Here is a 20,806-nt window from a genome sequence, read left to right on the forward strand (position 1 = left end):
GGAACCAGGTATCTTTCAGGCTGACTTGTGAGGGTGACTACTAACTCGCCTTCCTTAGCCCTTGGTGGTTTGGGGTGACCCCGACTTTGAGTCCCTATGGGGGTCACCCAGGGAAGTTGCTGAAGCCTCACTCCCCTTCGTTTGCCGTGTGCTTGTTGCCTGGGCCAGGCCACTCCAGCTGCTTGCCTCCTGTGACCTATGGGCCCTAACTGTGGCTACGTGGCTGCGGCTTGTGTGGTGTTGTGGCGTGGGCTTTGAGAGCCCCACACCGGCAGGTTTAGCAAAAGAAAGCTGGATCTATCTCCGCTTCGGGATCTGCCGCCCGTTTGGGCCTGGTACTCTCCAGCAGTCTCCTTACTTCCCACTCCGTGCTCTTCTCTCTAGCTGAGATGGGTTTCGGGTAGCACTCCTAGTTGACCGTTCTCCCCCGTCGGTAGCCACTGCGCGGACGCTGTCAGACTACAGCAGCCCAGGGGAAGGGGTCAGCTCTCCTCGGAGCTCCCTGGACTCTGCTCTGAACCGGCTCACATCTGGGACCTTCACTGCTGCTCCTGTCTGAGCTTCACTTTCCTGCTCCTCACTCCTCCACACTCTGCTGCAGACTCTAGACTGTTTACTCCTCCTTCTCTTTTCCCTTTTGTGCCTGCCTACGCCACCTAGCAACCAGATTCTCTTACCACACCCCTTGAGAGGAGATGGAGGCTTTTGGCCCCCTCCACTATTCCAGTGAAGGTGAAGGCTTTTCCCCCTCCTGGGATCCCCAGGGGTCCTCTCATGGGTACATGTGTGAGACCTGATCACTATGCGCCTGTGTTCCACACCCCAGTCAGCCTTCTGGATTACCTGTATTGTACTGTCCCCAGCATGGGTGCAGTACTCAGTGGTGCCTGACCAGGTCAGGGGCGCCACATTCCCCCTTAGTTATCACCAGCACGTCCTCGGGCTGCAAGACAACATTTTAAAATGCATAAAACATTAAAACATGTAAAACATTTAAAAGCACCAGGTACCATACATCACCACCCTCCACCCACAAGTCCGTTAACCCACCCAAAACCCTTTCACGTTGGCCGCGGCTTCAGCCACTTCTGGCAGGATGTAGAGGCGGCTTACATGGGCTGGTGGTTTCAGGGTATACCTGGCCTGGTGGATCCGCGCCTTCAGCCTCTTCTGGCAGGATGTAGAGGCGGCCTCCACAGTTGGTGCTGACCAGGTACCCTCTTTGTGGTGGAGAGCCAGGCCCCATAAACAGGCATGCTCTCTGGTCGCAGGTGAGCCAAGGCCCTATATACGGACGGGCTCCTCCTGGTTGCAGACGAGCCAAGCCCCTAAACAGGCTGACTTTGGTGGTGGTGGTGCCCTCTGGTGTAACTATTTACACTGCGAGAGTTTGTGGCTATAGCCAGTTCATAGCCTTAAGGTTTATTTCTCACATTAGTTTATGTGGGCACATCTTGAACTTTTAAAACGTTGCAAAACAAACTTTCCAAACTGGTAACTTGCTGTATTTTACTTAAACTTAGGCAGATTCCTCTTCACCAGGGCTTGGGCCTGTAGGGCTGCGGCACCTGTTGCTTTCTTGACCTTTTTCTTCATCTGTAGTTGTCTCTTCAGTAGGTTCTTTGTCTTTTCTTTCCTTATGGCTGTCTTTCCTTTCTTCTTTGGGACATGGCACTACATCTAGCGCATACCACCCTCTTTCTCCTTGGTGCATGGTGAACTGTACGGAGTCTCCCATCTTTAAGTTTCTGCCAGGGTGTCCTCTGGGCAGATGAGCTCTCACATCTCTTCTATTGACAAAAATACCTTCTTTTATACCAGGTGCTACGATGAACCCATATCCTGACTTGAGGCTGAAGTCCTCCACTACTCCTCTGCAAAGGGGTCCTCTGACCTGTGCTTTGGCTCTTCTCAGGAACCGTTTTTCTTGTAGGTCTCTGGCCGTGACTTCTCTCTGCTCTGGGGATGGCGGTGCAGGGGAAAACTGGGTTCTGCTGCGGCGCTGTATCTTGCGGGCTGGATTCTGCGAAGTGCAGCTTACAAGCTCCCAGGTAGGGCGGTTGGGCAGGTCTTCTTCAGCAGGAGGTGTCAGGTCTTCCTCGTCCCAGTGGGAATATGGCAGCATCTCCGGCTCTGGGACTAGCACTGCTGCTGGCTCCTGAGTCAGCTCCTCAGTTTCCTGGCCTCCTCTCCCCCTTAGTTCTTCTTGGCACTCCTTTGGTGGCAGTGCTGGGGATGGGCTTTCTTCAGCAGGCCCAGGCGGGGGACTCTTTGGCGTGGTTGCTGCAGGGGTTGCTGGAATCCTCTTGGGGGTATGCGGAGGGAGCATGTACCGGTCCACCAACCATTGTGGAAACTTGGCCTCCATGTCAGCCTTTAGCTGCCAGTATGCGGGGTCCTCCCCCAGCGTGGGCTTTCCAGCAGGGACCTCTTTGGACTGGGGAGCGGTGTCTGCTCTGGCCTTGCAGGCCGGGGAAAATGGTGATGCAATCTCTTGGCGGGCCGCGCCCTGTATGGCGGCGGCCTGGTCTTGGCGGGCCGCGCCTGGCATGGCGGCGGCCTGGTCTTGGCGGGCCGCGCCCTGTATGGCGACGGCCTGGTCTTGGCGGGCCGCGCCCTGTATGGCGGCGGCCTGGTCTTGGCGGGCCGCGCCCTGTATGGCGGCGGCCTGGTCTTGGCGGGCCGCGCCCTGTATGGCGGCGGCCTGGATCGGCGTCGCAGCTGCGATGGGATCTGTGCAGGCTGGGCTGGGCGTCGCTGCAGGGACCGGGTCTTGGTGGGCCGAGCAGGGCATCGCTGCGGCGGCCGGGGCTTGGCGGGCCGAGCAGGGCATCGCTGCGGCGGCCGGGTCTTGGCGGGCCGAGCAGGGCATCGCTGCGGCGGCCGGGTCTTGGCGGGCCGAGCAGGGCATCGCTGCGGCGGCCGGGTCTTGGCGGGCCGAGCAGGGCATCGCTGCGGCGGCCTGGGCTTGGCGGGCCGCACCTGGCGTGGCTGCGGCCTGGCTCAGCGTCGCCGGGCGCCTCTTCAGGGACCGCGGGCGTGGCAGCAGGGGTCGGGGCATCCGGGCCGGCAGGGGTAATACTGGACTCACCCATCGGTGGCAGCATCGGGGTCTGAGTCGTCGCCGTCCGGTCTGGCACTCGTCGTGCGGCTCCCCTCTCATAGGCCTGAACCGCGGCAGCCATCTCCAGAAGTTCCATGCGTTCTTCCCTGATCTGCTCCACGACCCGGGTCTCCAGTCGGTCGCAGAACTGGGCCAGCTCCCGATACCACCAGGCAGCGGAGCCCGGTTCTGGGTTTCTGCGGTCAGACGCCATTTCTTCTGCGCCCTCTTCTGTACGATTTCCCAGCAGTGGACTCGCCGTTGCCTCTAGTAGCAAGCTGTTCAGTTTCCGCTCTGCCTCTTTCAGCAGCTCCTCTCCCAGCAGCAGGCTTGTGGCTCCCTTTCTGTCCCGACGTCTCTGGACGCTCCCGCTTTCTTCACAAGCGAGGTCAGAACTCTGCAGGGGATCTCTGGGTAGCCACACCTCTTCGTGGGCGGTAACTTCTTCCAGCGCGGGCTGCTGTTGTTTTTCAGCGCGCTTTTCATGGTGGCAATATGGCGGCGCTTCCAATTTTTCAAGCGGACCGCCCAGGCACATGGTCACCTGTCTGAACAGGTCTAGTCCTTATCCTGTTCGTGACGCCAGATGTGAAGCCCCACCGGTGTAGTGTCGGTGCATTACCTTCAGGGACTCCACTCGGCTGGATCTGGTCACAGGTAGGAGATCTTCTTCTTGTCGTGACGCCACTCTCAGTATTGCGGTCAGTGGGGACCGCCACTGCAGGTTGAGGGACGCCTGGGGCTGATGGTGAGTGCAGTTAGTTGGAATAGCCTCCTGAGAGTGAGGCAAGCCCCAGGGCCCTGTGTAGGTGCGTAGAACCACAAGGCGCAGAATAACTCCACACAGGCAGAATGTCTTTCAGGGTTTTTACTCACTTCAGGTGGCAGGGTGAGTAACCCGGGCGTAGCTGGGATGAACCAGGCGGGAACCAGGTATCCTTCAGGCTGACTTGTGAGGGTGACTACTAACTCGCCTTCCTTAGCCCTTGGTGGTTTGGGGTGACCCCGACTTTGAGTCCCTATGGGGGTCACCCAGGGAAGTTGCTGAAGCCTCACTCCCCTTCGTTTGCCGTGTGCTTGTTGCCTGGGCCAGGCCACTCCAGCTGCTTGCCTCCTGTGACCTATGGGCCCTAACTGTGGCTACGTGGCTGCGGCTTTTGTGGTGTTGTGGCGTGGGCTTTGAGAGCCCCACACCGGCAGGTTTAGCAAAAGAAAGCTGGATCTATCTCCGCTTCGGGATCTGCCGCCCGTTTGGGCCTGGTACTCTCCAGCAGTCTCCTTACTTCCCACTCCGTGCTCTTCTCTCTAGCTGAGATGGGTTTCGGGTAGCACTCCTAGTTGACCGTTCTCCCCCATCGGTAGCCACTGCGCGGACGCTGTCAGACTACAGCAGCCCAGGGGAAGGGGTCAGCTCTCCTCGGAGCTCCCTGGACTCTGCTCTGAACCGGCTCACATCTGGGACCTTCACTGCTGCTCCTGTCTGAGCTTCACTTTCCTGCTCCTCACTCCTCCACACTCTGCTGCAGACTCTAGACTGTTTACTCCTCCTTCTCTTTTCCCTTTTGTGCCTGCCTACGCCACCTAGCAACCAGATTCTCTTACCACACCCCTTGAGAGGAGATGGAGGCTTTTGGCCCCCTCCACTATTCCAGTGAAGGTGAAGGCTTTTCCCCCTCCTGGGATCCCCAGGGGTCCTCTCATGGGTACATGTGTGAGACCTGATCACTATGCGCCTGTGTTCCACACCCCAGTCAGCCTTCTGGATTACCTGTATTGTACTGTCCCCAGCATGGGTGCAGTACTCAGTGGTGCCTGACCAGGTCAGGGGCGCCACATTGCCCTGTAGTGTCCTGCCCTGTAGTGTCCTGCCCTGTAGTGTCCTGTAATGTGCTGCCCTGTAGTGTCCTGTCCTGTAGTGTCCTGTAATGTGCTGCCCTGTAGTGTCCTGTCCTGTAATGTGCTGCCCTGCAGTGTCCTGCCCTGTAGTGATCTGCCGTGTAGTGTCCTGCCGTGTAGTGATGAGAGGTCAGTGCTGGGGCAGAATATACTGACGGAATGTGTGTGCAGGGGGTGGGCAGGGGGTGGGCAGAGGGTGCGGCTGGACACTGGGGTGGGGCTGGACACTGAGGCCGGGCGGTGGCAGCTGTGACTGGGAGGTTTTGCACAGGAAGTGGTCATGTTTGCTGGAGCTGAATGTAAACAAGAAGCTGCAGAGAATAAAGGGTGAATTCAAGAGGAACAAAAGTTAGAAAACAAAAAATAACAATGTAGGGGTGATTTATATGACAATACAGCACAGATTAGCTTAAACTCAAACATTTTTGTTATGTCGGACAACCCCTTTAACTGACACTGGGATCCCCAAGTGCTTCACGCCATGGGGATCCAATACTTAGAGCATCAAAGGAGGAAGGGCTCACTGGCTGTGACACTGGTATCGACCTTCTACCTATCGATCCAGAATCGTCTGGAGCCCATTGTGGCAGGGACCAGTACTCTGGGGCAGCACTAAGACAAACTGTGAGTAAAATATCTGGAACCGAAGCCCCTGCCTCTGCCTCTCATTTTGCCGGCGCTAAGCGCTGTGGCGCCAACGGGGACTACCACCACCATCCCTGTCCTCCATCATTTTCCCGGGGTAATCCCACTCCACCTGCAGGCAGCAACACCATCCTGGCTGCGACATTGAACAACAGCCCCAGAGAGCAGCACTCGCAGCGGCGGCCCTTCCGTGGCTGCGTACCGCAGGTGGCATCACGATCATCTAGAGACTTTCCTCACCCGTCACCCCCACCCTCATCCACCAACTACCACCTCCATCCTTCCTACCACCCTCCCTTTCTGTACGCCTCGGGGGAAACGGAACCGGACCAGGCCACCCCGTGACGACGCAGAGGATCTGCACCCCCGACCGGCCAACGAGTAGATTAAAAACACTTGCCCCATGGGGCGCTGCATGTCCAGTGTAAGTTCTTCTATATTCCCTTATATAAAACCTTGGTGTCTCCGAACAAACCTGCGGATTAGGATTTTACAATTATAATAATTTACAGAAATCTCACCAGACGTTCTCCGTGAATTAGATTTTGTGCTCAGCATCATGTCTGACCGCTGTCCAAGTTCTTTAATTGTATTTTGTGTAATAAACGCTTGTTACTGGATCAGACCTGAATATATCGATAACAACATCTATGAGGAGGATAAATTCTTCTAATTGCTGAAACGAGCAGAAATCATTATTGGACAATAGGCGGCTGATTCTCGTAATACCTGATGAAATCCATTTCTCACCCATCTAGATGTAGGGATTCAGGAAGGGTCGGATTGTTCCCCACAGATGTATAAAAAGTGCGGCCTTTATCTCCTTAGGGTTTTATTTTAGATCACATTCAACCTTTTCACGACATATGATGTACTGGGTAGAGATAGATGAAGTCAGGTTCATCTCTGCCATCTGCCACTGGCAGTGATCGCTGCACATGTCAGCTGATTTGAACAGCTGACATGTGCGGGTATGAGGAACGTGTGGATTCGCTACCCTGTTATGCCTGTTAACCCCTTACAGCGCGCTGTATATGCTTGCCATGGTAAACATTCACATACACGGCGCCATTAGAAGTCACGTAATGTGATCACGTGGATCCGATGGTTGCCATGGTAGCACAGGGTCATGTGATGACTCCTGTAGCTATCATGGGTCAGTTCCTTTTACAGCCGGCAGAGGGGAGAGCAGCTTTTGTGCAGATCAGAGCAATGCTGCTCTGATCTACAAGAAACAATCAGCGATCAGACAGCTGATCTTTACAGTCTTCTAGGGGGACTAGTAAAATAAAAAAAAGTTTTAAAAAATTAAAAATAAATAAAAAAAACCTAAAAATTGTAATCACCCCCTATTCGCCCCATTGAAAATTAAAGGGTTAAAAAAATAAAAACATACACATATTTGGTATCGCCGCGTTCAGAAATGCCAGATCTATCAAAATATAAAATCAATTAATCTGATCGGTAAACGGTGTAGCGGCAAAATAATTCTAAACGACAAAATTACATTTGCGCAAATTTTGCACAAAATGTGATCAAAACTGCGCTTCGGCGCAAAAATTGTACCGTTAAAAACATAAGCTCAAGATGCAAAAAATAAGCCGTCACTGAGCCATAGATCCCGAAAAATGAGAACGCTATGGATCATGGAAAATGGCGCAAGAAGTGCGCCTTTTTTGGGACAAATGTCTGAAGTTTTTTTAAGACATCAGATAAAAATAAACCTATACATGTTTGGTGTCTACAAACTCGTACCGACCTGAGGCATCACACCGACACATCAGTTTTACCATATAGTGAACACTGCATGATTGTTTTTGGGATAGTTTATTCGCAATCTCAAGTTTTTTGCACTTGGAGATTTTTGCTGCTTTCCAGTACATTATATGGTAAAACTTACGGTTTCATTTAAAAATAGAACTTGTCCCGCAAAAAATAACCCCTTATATGGCAAGATTGGCAGAAAAATGAAAAAGTACCGGCTCTCGGAAGAAGGGGAGCAAAAAAAAATAGCGGTGAAGGGGTTAAACACAATTTCTTTCACACAATGATTTTTTCTTTACACTTTTGTAACAACCGTTTCAGGTTCAAGTCTCCAAAGGAAAAGGAGGCAGAAGAAATATCTCAGGAGGTATAAATATATGGAATACAAATATAACATACAAAGGTTAGCGTGTAACACAAGGTCTGTATGAAGAAGAGACGGGGACAGGCAAACATCAGAGTAATAATGTCTACCATGGGACAAAGCAATATAGACTCATCATAATGTGCACATATATACACCACAATAAATGAAGGAAAGGTACAAGCAGAGTGCAATATATACAGCAGTGATAGGATGCAAGTTATGGAGACATACATGTGTATAAGTATCCACTAAGTATTAGAGTATGTATAGAGTAACCAGGAGGAATAGAGAGGAGCGTACAATATACTAATGTATAGAGTCCATAGAAGTAGATATAACCATACATTGCACCAAAGAACATGGAAAGATCACTGCACTATATGGGGCCATAGTGGTAATCCCTATAGTAACACTCACATGTAAGGCAGAGTGATAGTTGTGCATCACCACACCCTAACGAGCGTTTCACCCTTTCTTTGTTAAAGGGTTGTGTCAAAAAAGGGAATTGGTTTGGTATACGTAGACCTGCTAGTGGCCGGCAACCGATTATCAGTGGAAGCGTCATAAGGGTAAGTCACATGGCCGGCAGCCAAATAGTGGAAGTGTCATGAGGGTACATTTTTGAAAACTGGGAAAAGGAAATAAGTTCCATAAAAACAAAAAAACATTTCAAAGAGATCACAATAACTATGAAACTCATAAGGTCTTCTGATGCCCCCCCCCATCTAGAAGTTCATCCATAGCGTCACTTTTTCTCTTGAAAGTGGATCATCTAAAATTGACATCAGAATAAGGACAGACGAACTGATGTGATTACAACAAGATCAGTTGGGAAACATAAACACCATGTTGTAGAGACCTGTCTTCAGAACATTAGACTGGAAGCCCATCTCCAGGTAGTAAACCTTTCCATGCATATATTACCTGCACCTCAGATCAGCTTTTTCTCTAAAGGTCGGACATTCTCTCCTTCCAAAACCTTAGACACGTTGACAGCCATAACAGATGTCCATTCTTTCCGCAGAAAATTGCTTTTAAAGAGGAGCCACTAGAAGTCTGAGAGTAATGAAATCGTCAATACAACTCGAGAGAAAGAACCAGTAACCATTTTGGAGTCTCTCCTGTTAGAACAATCAGACTCCTAGCGGGTAAATATTTTGCTAATCACCTATATAAAAAAGAAAAAGTTCCTATCTCTATCTATACATTAATTAGACAGGAGGTGCACAAAATGTAATTTCAGTGAAACACATTTCAATTTAACCTTTTAATTTCCAGAACGTGTTTATGGATAGCAATAGTACAATGAAAAAATACTTTCTCTAATGCCTATACATACGCCACCTGAGTAAATACATATGGAGAAATAACCATGTCAAAACTGTTCTCACCCACAAAGCTCTCCACAGTGTGGCTCCCCCCTACATCGCCACCCTCCTCTCTGTCTATCACCACAAAGCTCTCCACAGTGCGGCTCCCCCCTACATCGCCACCCTCCTCTCTGTCTATCACCACAAAGCTCTCCACAGTGCGGCACCCCCTACATCGCCACCCTCCTCTCTGTCTATCACCACAAAGCTCTCCACAGTGCGGCACCCCCCTACATCGCCACCCTCCTCTCTGTCTATCACCCACAAAGCTCTCCACAGTGCGGCACCCCCTACATCGCCACCCTCCTCTCTGTCTATCACCACAAAGCTCTCCACAGTGCGGCACCCCCCTACATCGCCACCCTCCTCTCTGTCTATCACCACAAAGCTCTCCACAGTGCGGCACCCCCTACATCGCCACCCTCCTCTCTGTCTATCACCACAAAGCTCTCCACAGTGCAGCACCCTCCTCTCTGTCTATCATCCCACCAATTCCCTACGCTCTGCAAAAGACTTTCGACTAACATCCACACTAATTCGAACCTCCCACTCCTGGATCCAAGACTTCTTCTGAGCTGCACCAATCCTCTGGAACGCTCTATCCCAAGAAGTTAGGACGAATCACAACTTACTCAGCTTCAGACGCACCCTAAAAACGCATCTTTTTAGGGCGGCCTATCAAACTTCCTAGCCAAACTAATTTCACCTAATCCCTCCACAACGTCTCAGAAAATAACCCCACGTCAAACTCCATGGCACCCAAATGCATCTCAAAGCCCTGGCCAACTGGTCCAGGAACCCATTATCTATCCCCCATTTTCTTGATATGGCTGGATTGTCATTGTAAATAAGCACTTGTACCTTGCCCCCCCCATCTCATTGTAGATTGTAAGCTCTCACGAGCAGGGTTGTCTTTTTTCCATTTAAATATTGTATTTTCTATAACTCTTAGTTGTTTGTATATGATCCTCCAGAATTGTAAAGCGCTGCGGAATATTTTGGCGCTACAGAAATAAAGATTATTATTATTCTTATCATATTATTATTAAAACTGATATAAAAACAATGATGATAATTCCACTAGTTCATTACTTTTATCTGTAATTGACATTAAATAATAAAACATGAATAAATCTGTGTCCACCATTAATAATCCGCATTAATGTGATATGTTACACTGAAATTATATTTTGTGCACCTCCTGTCTAATTAATGTATTTAGTGCACCTGTTATGTTAACATATACAGCGCATGGCAAAAGTATTCAGCCCCTTTTAATTTTTTCAACCTTTTCCCACATTTCAGGCTTCAAACATAAAGAGAAAAATGTTAATGTTATGGGGTGAAGAATCAACAACAAGTGGGACACAATTGTGAAGGTGACCGATATTAATTGCATATTTTAAACTTTTATAATAAATAAATAACTGAAAATTGGGGCGTGCAATATTATTCATCCCCTTTAAGTTAATACTTTGTAGTGCCACCTTTTGCTGCGATTACAGCTGCAGTCGCTTGGGGTATGTCTCTATCAGTTTTGCACATGGAGAGGCTGAAATTCTCGCCCATTCTTTGTAAACAGCTGGAGCTGAGTGAGGTTGGATGGAGAGCATTTGTGAACAGCAGTTTTCAGCTCTTTCCACAGATTCTCGATTGGGTTCAGGTCTGGGCTGTGACTTGGCCATTTTAACATCTGGATATGTTTATTTGTGAACCATTCCATTGTATATTTTGCTTTATGTTTGGGATCATTGTCTTCTTGAAAGACAAATCTCCGTCCCAGTCTCAGGTCTTTTGCAGACTCCAACAGATTTTCTTCAAGAATGGTCCTGTATTTGGCTCCATCCATCTTTCCATCAATTTTAACCATCTTCCCTGTCCCTGCTGAAGAAAAGCAGGCCCAGACCATGATGCTGCCACCCCCATGTTTGACAGTGGGGATGGTGTGTTCAGGGTGATGAGCTGTGTTGCTTTTATGCCAAACATATCGTTTGGCATTGCGCCTGTTACGGGGGCTGTCTGATTAAAAAAACCAAAGGGATATCAGACAGTCAGGGTCCACCGTGCAAAGTCTCTGCTGCAGACTATGGCAGAGAATAAGGGGTATCTTGTACTACGGAAGCAGTACTGACACTGATACGTCTCAGTGACACTAGAGCCAATCACGGCGTGTACTGTTAAAGTCACAGCGACTACCGTATTTAGGATTAACGTAAAAGGGATAGGTTAATGAGTGAGGAAGAGTATATAAGTGTGCTGCTGTAAATAGTAGTAGCACAAGTGCAGAGTGCAATACCTCTGTTAAACTCACAGAGGCATATAGTTACGAAATAAAGCAATTCCTCCCTTACTCGGAGGGTGTGTGGTATGGTCTCTGTTAATGATCACAGAGACAAAAGCAGTGAGTGTGAAATGGCACCTACCTAGGTCCGTTCCTCTAGTGGTGCCAGGAGACGGACAGCAGCGTAAGCCGCACAAAGCTCCTACCTGCGTTCGCTCCACTAGTGTGCGAGGACACGAACCACTAGATATGGCACCTGCCTAGGTCCGCTCCACTAGTGGTGCAAAAGAGACGGACAGCAGCACAAGCCGCACAAAGCTCCTACCTATGTTCGCTCCCCTAGTGTGCGAGGATACGAACAACTGCCAGACGCAGTATAAGGAACGTTACCCTAGCGGCAACGTCCACCTACGAGTAGAATCACAAGGCCCAGCCGGATCATGTGCCTCAGGCACCTGCCTATGTCCGCTCCACTAAGATGTAAGGATATGGACCGCAGCCGAAGCTGTAAGGTACAAGGACGCTACCCTGCCGGTAGCGCTCACCTAGCATAGACAGAGAGATGCTTAGAGGGACGTGCACAGAGCGTCTACTCTCATGCATGAATCAAGAGAACTGAGCGCCGGGCGGCGTGCGTCAGGGTCTTATATAGACTCTGTGCCTCATCCAAGATGGAGGACACCAGAGCCAATGCGCTGCCAGAACGACAGCAATGACGTCACGCTGGCCTATCACCGAGCAAAGCGTCACAAACACATGACCAGCGACCAATCGGCATAGAAGGTGTCAGAAACATGTGACCACATGTCACAAGCACATGACCAGCGGCCAATCAGCTTAGAAGGTGTCAGAGACATGTGACCTCGTGTCAGCGATGATGTCACCCGCACATGTGCAATGGCTCCAAGATAGGACTTAGTCTCCAGCGCTTGCACATGTGCAGTAGCAAGAAATCCGAACATAGTCTCCAGTGCTCGCACATGTGCAGTGGCTAGAAATCCGAACATAGTCTCCAGTGCCACAGCAACCGTAACAGTACCTCCCCCTCAAGGGCCCCCCTCCCGGCGACGCAGGTAATCGACAACAAGTCAGGAGCATGGACAGCCTCCTCAGGCTCCCAAGAGCGATGTTCCGGGCCGTAGCCCTCCCAATCTATCAAGAAGAACATGCGCCCTCGAACCATCTTAGAACCAACTATGGCTCGTACCTCATAGCTAGAGCGAGAGGAATCAAAAGCAGGAGAGTGCACTTCACAAGCATGAGGTAAAATAGCCGGCTTTAACAGTGAAACATGGAATTTGTCATGGATCCTAAGATGGACGGGTAACTTCACTTGGTAGACTACAGGATTTACCTGTCGAAGAATCTCATAAGGACCCAGGAAGCGAGGAGCAAATTTGACAGAGCTCACTCTAAGTTTCACGTGTTTTGCAGAGAGCCACACAAAATCCCCTGGAGAAAAGACAAAACCGATCGGACACTGTCTTCATACGGTCCTTAGCTGCTTGGATCGACTCTTGAGTCCGATCCCAGACCTCCCTGGCATTAGTTGCCCAGTCGGCCACAAGAGGAGGAGGTGCAGCAGCGGGAAACGGTACCGGTACCCTAGGGTGTTGCCCATTATTGCGTACGAACGGTGTCTGCCCAGTGGCCTCAGCCAGCGAATTGTTAAGGGCAAATTCTGCCCAGGGTAGGAGTGATGACCAGTTATCGTGGTTCTCAGCAACAAAGTGTCGAAGGTATATAATCATGGATTGATTGGTACGCTCAACCAAAACATTGGTCTCCGGATGGTATGCCGAAGAGAGATTCAACTCAATTTGCAGAAGGCTACAAAGATGTCGCCAGAAACGGGAAGCAAATTGCGGGCCTCTATCACAAATGATATGATCTGGCATCCCGTGAAGCCTAAAGACATGCTTGAGGAATAGTTTGGCTAGTACCTTGGAAGATGGTATTCTCGATAACGGTACGAGATGAACCATCCGGGAGAAATGGTCCGTAATGACCCACACAAATCTATGTACCTGTGAACACGGAAGATCACCCACAAAGTCCATGCCAACTACCTCCCATGGTCTATCTGGCACTGGTAAAGGATGCAAGAGCCCAGCCGGTCTCTGCCGTAACGGACGGTTGCAAGCACACGAGTAGCAGGAACCGACATATCTCTTGACGTGGCTGGTTAAGTGTGGCCACCAATACCACCTCTCGAGTAACTCTCATGTCCGTCTAATACCAAAATGCCCACCCACCTTTGAGGTGTGGGCCCACGACAGTATATCATTCTGTCGATCAGGCGGAACAAGGGTCTTGCCCGGTGGGATTTGGTCTAACGTCACAGGGGAGAGCGTATGAAAAACCCTGGAGGGAAGGATAAGACGAGGTTCGTCAATCTCTTCCTGGGTAGAAACCATAGAGCGAGATTGGGCATCTGCCCTGTTATTCTTACTCCCAGACAGATAATTGATGGAGAAGTGAAAGCGGGAGAAAAACAAGCACCAGCGGGCTTGGCGAGGATTCAGACGCTGAGCTGTTTGTAAGTACGTCAGATTCTTATGGTCTGTATAGACCTGGAAAGGATGTTTCGCTCCTTCTGGCAAGTGACGCCACTCCTCCAAGGCTAATCTCAGGGCGAGCAGTTCCCTATCCCCAATGGTATAGTTTCTCTCTGCTGGTGAAAAGGTTTTAGCAAAGAAGAAACACGGCCTTTTTCTACCTACACCGTTCTTTTGATACAAGACCGCACCAGCACCCACTGAAGAGGCATCAACTTCCAAGAGGAAGGGCTTATTCTCATCGAGTCTTTGAAGAGCGGGAGCAGTTGAAAAGTGTCTTTTTACTTCCTCAAAAGCCTGGGAGGTCTCTGTGACGCCCTGGGCAAGCCAGAGGTCACAGGTCATTGCACCACCACACCCTACACCCCAGTTAGGAACACCAAGCTAACCCCAAAATCCTTGTTGCCTTCCTCCAGGAGCTGGTGTCCACACCAGGGGGTGGGCCAGGCGGTTGGCTCCACCCACCGAGGAGTTCACAGCTCTGGAGGCGGGAAAACCAGGCAGTCCAGCTAGGGCAGTGAAAGTGAAAGGAGTAAACAGTGCAGTTAAGCTGAAGTAAAGTGAAAAGTGACAGTTTTGTAAAGCCTGAAGTTGGTCCGGGTGTGTGCCCCGGGCTGAGAGACAGCAAGGTCACCAGACGGTGGTGATTGTCCGCAGAGGTGACTGCTCGGAGGTTACTGGAAGGACCGCGGACGGGTGGTGACCCGGCGGTCTGGAGCAGTGTACAAGGAACAGTCAGCACCAGGGCAGGGGCCTTTCGGATCCCGGCAAGGCTAGGAGTCGCCATAATTTGCCAAATCCGTTAATGGAGGGGACGACTGTCTCCCAACAACCAAGTCCCAATAGAAGGCAACAGTCCGACCATAACGGAGAGACACCGCCACCGCCAGGGCACCAGTTTCTCAGGGCCAGCGCCTGAGGGCAAAGTAGGGCTCCTCCGACCCATATCCAAGCCGGGGAGCGGGTTACCGGTGGGAACCCATCGCAACCACAACCATCTTAGGTGCAGGACAAAGAGACCGTCACCGTCAACTACTGGGGAAAAGCAAGTGCAGCCGTCCGTGGGAACCGTCTTTCCAGCCGTGTGTTTTACCGAGAACTGTGTCATCGCCTCAGGATGAGTGAGTACCACAGTGCCGCAAGGCACGGCGCTGCCCCCGCATCCCTGCTCCCACCAAGCCCTGCATCACCCACCACATCACTGGGCCCCGGGATCACCAACCCCTACCCACGGAGGGGCAACACAACAACTTGCTGCTCCACACCATCATTCCCGGGATCCCCATACAGAGCAGCGGTGGTGTCAACAAATCACCACGACCGTGGGTGGCGTCACGGACAATAGACTATATCCCAAAACCCAATCCCCTTTCACTCACGGGCGAGGAGCGCCGCTCGAGACCCCCGGGATCCGGCCCACCGCTCGAGCCACCACTGAGCAGCAGCAGCCAGACCCGAGCAGAGGGGTGAGCGCAGTGCTGACACCCTCCTCCCCGCCCGTGAAAACTTGGCGTCACGAACAGGATCTTACCGCTCTGCCGTTGGGTAGAGGTGCGCCTTGTGACCGCCGAGGTATCCGGCTGAAAAATTTCAGAAGTCGCCATCTTTGGCGCGAAAAGTTCCCGCTCGAGCGTCTTCTCGAGTAGCAGAGGCGCGAAGGCCAAAACCCCGCCCCAATAGAGGAGGGGCCGGAAAAGAAGCTAAGGGGGACGCGATGGCGGCAGGCTGCATGTGAGCGCAGCTATAAAAGCAGGGACGCCAGGACTCTGCAGACACCCTGTTCCTGGAAGAAGTCACCATGTGGATGCCGTCCCGCGACACCTTAGCCCCCGCGCCTGGAACCGCGGCGTGGGTGGAGATCCGGACCGCGCAGCTCTACCAGCGGCTGCAGGTCAGGATGCAGCTCCTCATGGAGGAGTGGGAGACCGACATGGCGGACGTTATAGCAGCCGTGCGGAGACGCGAGGAGGAAACGGAGGAAGGGAGGGTGAGTGACCCACGCCCCGATGCCCTTGAAGGGCCGGTCATCGCGGCTGCGGGACCCGGTCCAAGCCCTCTCCCCCCGCTGCCTCCCTCGCCACCCGTCCCGGAGGCTGTGACCCTGCCACTAGGCCTGCTACCACCGCAACCGGTAGCAATACAAAGCGTCCCCGCCCAGGCGGGCCGACCTGTAGCCGGAGCCCGTAGTCGACCGGAGGTGTTGCCATGGAAGGCCCCGAAGTCTGCACCGGAGGCATCCCCCGAGAAGTCCCCCGAGCCGGAGCTGATGACCCGTTCCGAGCCGGAGGCCCAGACGCAAAAAGCCCCTGTGCCCATTCCCCACACCTCGGCTGAGGTAGCGCCGGGTTGTAGCTGTAAGGCAGCGCCCAAGGCCAAGACACCGTGGGGCCCGCCGCCCAGATCCCTGACAGTGGGCAGCGTCCAGAATGTCCCGCGGGGCCCGACCCGTGCGCCGGAGCTCGCAGCAGCGCCGTATTGGGACAGGGAGCCGATACCGCTGGGCCTGGAGATCGGTGAAAGAGAAAGGAAGAAGGCCGAGCTGGTGGCCCGAGCAATAAGGGAGAAGGAGAATCTCCGCCAGGCCACATTCCGTGTCCGGGGCCCGCTGTACGAGGGGCAGGTGAGGCGGTTTGATGTCCGCCGGGGCTACGGGTTTATATATGAACCGGGCCTGGAGGCCGAAGTGTTTGTAGCCCGGCGGGATGTGAATGCCCACCTGCCTGAGGAGCATCCCGGCTGTAACCTAATGCTGGGCGACATTGTGCAGTACACCCGGCACTGTGGAGAGAGGGGGTGGTTCGCCCTAGATGCAAAACTGAGGGGCAGCCAGGAGAGCCGTGTGGGTTCTGCACCCCCTCCCTCAGATGAAGCCGAAGCTGATTACCAGCAGTAAGGGCAGCGGATGTCCGCTGCAGCAGTCCCCGTTGGGACCACCACTGAGTTTTTGTGTTTGAAAGTTTGCAATAGACTATATCCCAAAACCCAATCCCTTTTCACTCACGAGTGAGGAGCGCCACTCGAGACCCCCGGGATCCGGCCCACCGCTCGAGCCACCACTGAGCAGCAGCAGCCGGACCCGAGCAGAGGGGTGAGCGCAGTGCTGACACCCTCCTCCCCGCCCGCGACATCTCAGTCGACCAGACTTTTGGATTAGCACCTTTCTTAGTCAAGGCCACCAAAGGGGACACCAAAGTGGAGAAATGGGGTATAAACTGACGGTAATAATTTATGAATCCTAAGAAGCGTTGCACTGCCTTCAAGTAATGAGGTTCGGACCATTCCAGGACAGCAGAGAGCTTTGCAGGATCCATAGCCAGACCCTCTTGTGAGATAATGTAACCCAAAAAAGGCAAGGATGATTGCTCAAATACACACTTTTTGAGTTTAGCAAACAATGAGTGCTCCCTTAAACGGGAAAGGACACGAACGACATCCTGACGATGAGTTTCCAGATCAGGAGAAAAAATCAGGATGTCGTCCAGATACACCACGACGGAGGATAACAGTAAATCCCTGAACACATCGTTTACGAAGTCCTGAAATACTGCAGGTGCATTACATAAACCAAAAGGCATGACGAGGTATTCATAGTGACCGTCTCGGGTGTTAAAAGCGGTCTTCCATTTGTCACCCTCTCAAATTCGTACCAAGTTATACGTACCCCACAGATCCAACTTCGTAAAAACCTGAGCTCCCCTCAGTCTGTCAAAGAGCTCCGAAATTAAAGGTTACGGGTATTTGTTCTTTATTGTGATTGCGTTGAGACCCCTGTTATCTAGGCAGGGACGCATATCACCCTCTTTCTTCCGAACAAAGAAAAAACCAGCTCCCGCGGGAGAGACAGACTTACGAATGAGCCCCTTCTCTAAACTCTCTCTTATATAGGTCGACATGGCCTCCGACTCAGGTATTGACAGGGGGTAAACCCTGCCCTTAGGTGGAACCGAACCTGGGATAAGGTTTATGGCGCAGTCATACGGCCTATGGGGTGGAAGAACCTCAGCACCCTGTTTGGAGAACACGTCAGCGAAATCCAAATAGGGTGTAGGTATGGGAGAGAGATCAGTTGATGCAACCGCAACGACCTTAGGTGGGAAGGGAAAACATCGGGACTGACATTTCGAACCCCAACTAATAATGCTGTCGGACTCCCAGTCAATTAGAGGGGCATGAGTACGAAGCCATGGGAGACCCAGAAGGACGTCGTCTACACCCTCAGGCAAAACAAGAAAAGAAATCTCCTCTATGTGACCCTGAGACAGGGAAAGGCGCAAGGAAACTGTCCTCAGTGTAATGGAGTCAGACAACATAGTCCCATTAACAACACGGACAGGAATAGGCGCCTCTAACATGATAGAGGGAATATTGTGCCTCTTTACAAATCCTGAGGACACAAAAGTCCCGTCAGCTCCGGAATCCACAAAAGCCATAATAGGCCATGTATTTTCAGAGAATGAGAGCTGACCTGGGATACTACACTTAGAGGGTGCAGAAGACATCTCTAGTAACCCCCCTCTAATGGTTACGAGGCCTGGGAGTTTCCCTGATGGCTAGGACACTTGTTGGCATAGTGCCCAGCCTGACGACATACGTAACATATAGGAGGATCAGACTTGCGTAGTCTGGAGGACGTATGACCTAACTCCATAGGAATGGGAGATGTTTCAGATGCTGAGGAAGATGGTGGGGGACCCTCAACAACTGGAATAGCCCGATGCTTAGGGCGTGAGGAAGAGACCTCGAGTCTACGTTCCCTATGGCGTACGTCGATCCTCGTTGCTACTGTGATCAAGTCCTCCAGAGAAGCAGGGACCTCACGAGTAGCAAGAGCATCCTTGACATAGCCTGCCAACCCTCTCCAGAAGATAGGAATCAACACCTTCTCTGGCCAATCTAGTTCTGCCACTAGAGTTCTAAAAGCAATGGCATAAGAACTAGTGGATAACAAACCCTGATATAGATCTAACAGTCTCAGGGCCGCATCATGGGTAACCTGCGAACCCATGAATACCGCTTTAAGAGCATAAAAAAAGTCTTGATGTCTCAGAGTAACCACATCAGAGCGCTCCCATAGGGGAGTCGCCCATTCTAAGGGCGGCTTTGCACACTACGACATCGCAGGTGCGATGTCGGTGGGTCAAATCGAAAGTGACGCACATCCGGCGTCACTTGTGATGTCGTAGTGTGTAAATCCTAGATGATACGATGAACGAGCACAAAAGCGTCGTTATCGTATCATCGGTGCAGGCTCCGACATTTCCATAATGCCGGTGCTGCGACAGGTACGATGTTGTTCCTCGTTCCTGCGGCAGCACACATCGCTGTGTGAGAAGCCGCAGGAGCGAGGAACATCTCCTACCTGCCGCCGGCCACAATGCAGAAGGAAGGAGGTGGGCGGGATGTTTACATCCTGCTCATCTCCGCCCCTCCGCCGCTATTGGCCGCCTGCCGTGTGACGTCGCTATGACGCCGCACGACCCGCCCGCTTAGGAAGGAGGTGGGTCGCCGGCCAGAGCGACGGTCGCAGGGCAGGTGAGTGCATGTGAAGCTGGCGTAGTGATAATTTTCGCTACGCCAGCTATCACAAGATATCGTACCTGCGACGGGGGCGGGGATAATCGCGTGCGACATCGCAGCATCGGCTTGCGATGTGGCAACGTGCAAAGCCCGCCTAAGGCTTTGTCCTGAAGTAAGGAGATGATAAAGCCTACTCTGGACCTCTCCGTAGAGAAGCGAGAAGAGTTGACCTCTAGGTGTATCTGACACTGACTAATGAAACCACGACATGATCTGGCATCGCCAGAATATCTGTTTGGCAGAGCAAATCGAGGATCATGTGCAGATGTCACCATGGTCTGAGGTTTATCCTCTATACTCTTGAGCCGCGACTCAAGTACTTGTATGTAACGGTGTAACAGCTGATATTCTGCCATAACTGCCAGACCCTTGGCTCAGTCCTAATGTTACGGGGGCTGTCTGATTATAAAAACCAAAGGGATATCAGACAGTCAGGGTCCACCGTGCAAAGACTCTGCTGCAGACTATGGCAGAGAATAAGGGGTATCTTGTACTACGGAAGCAGTACTGACACTGATACGTCTCAGTGACACTAGAGCCAATCACGGCGTGTACTGTTAAAGTCACAGCGACTACCGTATTTAGCATTAACGTAAAAAGGGATAGGTTAATGAGTGAGGAAGAGTATATAAGTGTGCCGCTGTAAATAGTAGTAGCACAAGTGCAGAGTGCAATACCTCTGTTAAACTCACAGAGGCATATAGTTAGGAAATAAAGCAATTCCTCCCTTACTCGGAGGGTGTGTGGTATGGTCTCTGTTAATGATCACAGAGACAAAAGCAGTGAGTGTGAAATGGCACCTACCTAGGTCCGTTCCTCTAGTGGTGCCAGGAGACGGACAGTAGCGTAAGCCGCATAAAGCTCCTACCTGTGTTCGCTCCACTAGTGTGCGAGGACACGAACCACTAGATATGGCACCTGCCTAGGTCCGCTCCACTAGTGGTGCAAAAGAGACGGACAGCAGCACAAGCCGCACAAAGCTCCTACCTATGTTCGCTCCCCTAGTGTGCGAGGATACGAACAACTGCCAGACGCAGTATAAGGAACGTTACCCTAGCGGTAACTTCCACCTACGAGTAGAATCACAAGGCCCAGCCGGACCATGTGCCTCAGGCACCTGCCTATGTCCGCTCCACTAAGATGTAAGGATACGGACTGCAGCCGAAGCTGTAAGGTACAAGAACGCTACCCTGCCGGTAGCACTCACCTAGCATAGACAGAGAGATGCTTAGAGGGACGTGCACA

Source organism: Anomaloglossus baeobatrachus, unplaced genomic scaffold, assembly GCF_048569485.1.
Source record: "Anomaloglossus baeobatrachus isolate aAnoBae1 unplaced genomic scaffold, aAnoBae1.hap1 Scaffold_386, whole genome shotgun sequence".
Lineage (NCBI taxonomy): Eukaryota > Metazoa > Chordata > Amphibia > Anura > Aromobatidae > Anomaloglossus > Anomaloglossus baeobatrachus.